Source organism: Orycteropus afer, unplaced genomic scaffold (genome assembly GCF_000298275.1).
Source record: "Orycteropus afer afer isolate SDZICR_OR568_19922 unplaced genomic scaffold, OryAfe1.0 scaffold00018, whole genome shotgun sequence".
Taxonomy (NCBI): Eukaryota; Metazoa; Chordata; class Mammalia; order Tubulidentata; family Orycteropodidae; genus Orycteropus; species Orycteropus afer.
In genome coordinates, this window is record NW_006921605.1 from 1,236,172 (window position 1) to 1,241,402 (window position 5,231).

Consider the following 5,231-nt stretch of genomic DNA (forward strand, 5'->3'; position numbering starts at 1 on the left):
CAACAGAGCAGGAAAACGTGATCCCTAACAAGAGGGGTCCGTCCACAGAAACAGTCACAACATCCAACATCTGGTCAAACCACAGAGTGTGTGACAGAGCAAGAAAACGTGATCCCTAACAAGAGGGGGTCTGTACACAGAAACAGACAAGGACATTAAAAGAGGTGTTACGACTATGTATGCTTGAAGAAAAACGAGAAATGAAGAAGAGCCAAGGTAAACCTTCAGGTAAGAACTACATTATGTGATAGAGAAAGTCCCTCGGATGAGATTAACAGCCCACAAGACTCGAGAAGAAAGAACAAGGGGATTGAAGGTGTCGTCGTAGGATCTGTGGAAAATGAGATACAGGGGAGAACAAAGTGTCTTGGTGACCTGAAAGATGATACCAGTCAGGCCAGCGGATAGCAGAGAAGAGGTAGTGGCCACAGTATTTCTAAATTTGATGAAAACTCTGAACCCACAGATACAAGAAGCTTAACCACACCCAAGCTGAGGACACACACACACACACACACACACAGCAGGGAACATCATAATCAAATTGCTGAAAATCAGTGATAAAGAGAAAATCTGAAAGTCAAGAAAAAGACACATTACCAACAGAGGAATGAATAATGAGAAACAGCACCTCAGAACTATATGAGTCAGAGACAACAGAAACAAAAACTGTCAACACAGAATTCTGTATGTAGACGACAAGGCAGAATCTCTCTCTCACTTTCTCTGCCTCCATGGTGAGTGTGGTCACCTTCTATCCTCACCATGTCTTCCTGTAAGACTTTCAGGATCAAGAGATTCCTAGCCCCACAACAAGAGCCGAACTGGCCCATTCCTCGTTGGATTCAAATGAAAACTGGTGAGAAAATCAGGTGCAACCCCAGGAGGAGACACCGGAGAAGAACCAAGCTGGGTCTGCAAGGGGTCACGTGGTGATGGCCACATGTTGACCCGGCTCCCTTGAGTTCTAACACATGAAGTTTACAGTTTCACCACAGTCTCTTCCATTGGACATGTATTGGGGAACTTCTCGTTTCTTCTTTTGTTTTTATTCTTCTGCACTAAGAGGCCGACTGACTAATAAATACATGAAATCTTTGGTTTGAAAAAAAAATAAGGCCAAATAAAGACTTTTCCAGACAAGCAAATCAAAAAGAATTCATCACCAACCAAAACCAAACTCACTGCCATCAAGTCGATTTTTACTCATAGGGACCTCCTTTGGGTTTCCGAGGCAATAAATCTTTATGGAAGTGTATTACCCAGTCTTCCTTCCACGGATTTGACCAGTGGATTTGAACCACCGACCTTCTGGTTAGCAGTCAAGTGCCTTAGATACTGCATCACCAGAGCTCCTTTCATCACCAACAGACCTACACAAAAAGAAATATTAAAGGACATTCTTCAGGATAAAGGCAAATGATACCAAATACAAGAAAGGAATGCATGTGGCCAGGATGGTAAATATGCAATTGAATGAAGAAGACAGTTTCCCATTTTTCTTTAAAATATAAGTGAGTACTTAAAGCCCAACGATAACAGTGCATCGTGGGGTTTATTGTATGTTGTTGTTGTTGTGTGCCGTCGAGTCAGACCTGACTCATGGCGACCCCTCCTTGGGTTTCTGAGGTGATATCACTACCGAAGCAGATTGCCTGACCTTCCTTCCGAGGAGTGGCTGGTGGGTTTAACCGCCAGCCCTCTGGTTAGCAGTCAAGTACCTTAGACACTATGCTACCAGAGCTACTGTATGGCAAAACAGTACAAGGGTTGGAAAGGGAAATGGATGTATATTGTTGGAAGGCTCTTACATTTTATGTGAAGTTGTATAATATTATTTGAAGGTGGAATGTATAAGTTAAAAGTGTATATTATAAACCATAGAGGAACTATTTTAAAAAATAAAAGAAGCAGAGCTAATAACGCACTCCTGGAGACAACGTGGAATAATAAAATCCAACCAAAAGGTAGGCAGGGAAAGGGGAGCCAAGAATAGATGAGACAGACAGAAAACCATCTCAAGAAGATTTAAAATCAGCCATATAAGAATTACTTTCAATGTACTAGTCTATATATTTCATTGGGGGAAAAAAAAAAAAAATAGATTGTCAGACTGGCAAAAGGCAATTCTCAACTATATGCTATCTACAAGGAACCTGTTTTAAATATAAAGGTACAGGTAGGTTGGCAAAAGCTTGAGAGGCTATATTAATATCAGACAAAGCAGACTTAGAATAAGGACAGTTACCAGAGATAAAGAAAGGAATTTCATAAAGGGGTCAGTTCACCAGGAAGACTTAGTCTTAAATGTGTGTGTACCTAATGTCAGAACGGTAAAATACAGGAAGCAAAAACTCAGAGAATTGAAATGAAGTACAGGCAAATTCACCATTGCATTTGGAGATTTCAGCACTCCTCTGTTGGTAGAACAAGCAGAAAGTCAGTGAGAATACACAGGATTTGTACAATACTACCAACCACCTTGACCTGATTGGCATGTGCAGACCACTCCACCCAACGTTCTTCTCAGTGCACACGGAGCATTCAACAAAATAGAGCACACACTGGCCATAAAGAAAGTCTCAATAAACTGAAAAGGATTGAGGTCATACAAGAGATGTTTTCTGACCACAAAGGAATTAAATTGGAAATCAATAACAGAAAATATCTGGAGAACTCTCCAAATATTTTGAAAATAAACAAAATAATTCTAAATAACCGATGAGTCAAAGAGGAAATCAGAATGGAAATTAGCAAGTATTTTGAAGTGAATAGAAATGAGAACACAGTCTGTCCACATTGATGAGCTGAGGCTAAGGCAGAACTTGGAGAGAAACTTAAGCCTGTAAATGCTTGCGTTAGGGGAGAATGTCCGTCTAAAACCACATGCTCACGTTTCCACTTTGAGACGCACGGAGGAGAAATACAACTTTAACTCAAAGTTTATACCAGGAACCAAACCAAACTCACTGCCAACAAACTCATAGCAGCCCCTCCTTGCGTTTCTGAGGCAGTATCTCTATGGAAGTAGATTGTCCAACCTTCCGAGGAGTGGCTGGTGGGTTTGAACCTCCAGCCTTCTGGTTAGCAGTCAGATACCTTAGGCACTAGAAAGTTTATAGAAGAATGGAAATAATAAAGAGTGGAAGCAATGAAATAGAAAACAGGAAAACAAGGAACTCAAACCAGGAAAACTGACAAACATCTAGTGTTGATCTATTGATCAAGATAAATTGAGAGACTATACATATTAAGAATATCAGGAATGAAAAAGGAGCTGTCACTACAGATTGTACAGACAAAAGGATAATCAAAACCAAGCCTGTTGCCAGTTCAAAAGAGATTCTATACCAGAGTCATCCCTCTTAGGGTTTCCAAGGCCATGAATCTTTTGGAAGCTGACTTCCACATCTTTCTCCCACCAAATGGGCTGGTAGGTTTGAACTGCCAATCTTTTGATTAACACCAGAGCTCCTAAAAGGAGAATAATTGAATACTATGAACAACTTTATGGCAGCAATTTGACAACATGACTTAGATAAAAACAAAATTCCCCAAAACTGGTTTTAAATGTAAGTAGCACTGTATCTGTTAAACCAATTGAATTTGTAACTTGAAACCTCCCCTCAAAGAAAACTTCAGGCCAAGATGGCTTCACTGTGAAGTCTATTAGACATTTAAGAAAAAAAATTAATCCTTCAGAAATTCATTTTCAAAAATAAAGGATGAGGGAATGGTCTCCAGTTCATTTTATGAAGGAAGATGGGGCAATCTACTTCCGTAGTGATACTGCCTCGGAAACCCCAGGAGGGGTCGCTGTGACTCGGGTCCAACTCGGCGGCACACAACAACAACCGCTGTCCTGACACCAAAGCCAGACAGACAAAGATATTATAAAGAAAGAGACTTTAGAGGCATCCCTAATAACATGGGGTGGAGGGCAATATGACAGATACTAGAATATCAATTCCAATGACATATGAAAAAGGATAACCAGTAGGTTATCCTAGGAATGCAAGGTTGGTATAACAGTGAAAACAAACCACCATATTAGCAGTTCATAAAAGAGAAACTCTGACCATCTCAATAGATGAAGAAAAATCGTTGCACAAAATTGAACACCAGTCATAGTTCAACAAAAAATAAGAAGAAAGCAAGCAAGCTGTCTGCAGACTGGGAATAAAAGGGGCTGTTCAGCCAGAAAAGGGCGTTTGTGAAAACTCCACAGCTAGGGGTGTGTTTCATGGGCAAAAACTGAGCATGTCCCCTGAAATCAGCATGAGCTACGCACGCCCGCTCACCTCTGTCGCCCCACAGCGGGCACACACCAACTCTCACCTCTGCCCTCCTATGGCATGCACACGCCTGCGCTCACATCTGCCGCCCCACGGCGTGTAATAAAAGCCAGAAGAAGGGGGGGCGCATACAGATTGGAAGGAAAGACGTAAAATTGTCTTTGTTCACAGTCTGCGTGATCTAGTCCTTTGAAAATCCTGAAGCTTCTACAGAAAACTACTAGGACTAAAAAGTCCCTGAAGGCCTCCAGATACAAGGCGAGTACAGCAACATTCGTTCTATTGCTATCCATAGCCATTAAAATGGGAAGTTACGATAAATGCCAGAGTGGCACCCCAACCATAGATACTGAGGGCTATTCCACACAAAATGCCTGTGACCTGAACACAAAACACTGCGGAGAGAACTGGCAGTGAGAGGGGCAGGGGCCTTACCCAGGCATCATCTAAAACAGCCCAGTGTGCCGCCTGGGTGACCCCCACTCCCGAGCTGTCCTGGCTCTGCCCCCCCCGGCTTTCTCCCAGTTTCTGGCACAGGAGATCTGGGTCTGTCACAGAGAAAATCAGAGGGCAGCGTTGGGAGGACACAGGGCTCAACTGCCCATGTGCGTGATGGTGGTGGCCGAACCCCGTGTGCTGTGCGGTGACTCATCAATTGACTTGGGATTCCGTAATGATTCCCGAGGTGGCTTTTAGGGCCTCCTCGGGGAGTCATTACTGTAGATGAGTGGATGCAATGTCCTCCCCAGAGAAGGGCAGGGCTTCTTGGGAGTCCTTGAGGGCCCCTGGGCCTCTGGTCCCCTCGCACCACCAGAGCTGCCCAGACAGCACAGGAGATTTGAAAAGTCTTATCTTGACTTGAAAAGACTTTGAAGTGCATCGAACAAACCCTCTTCCATTTTGTGGATTCATAACCGGTCATGGGTGGCTGGGGAA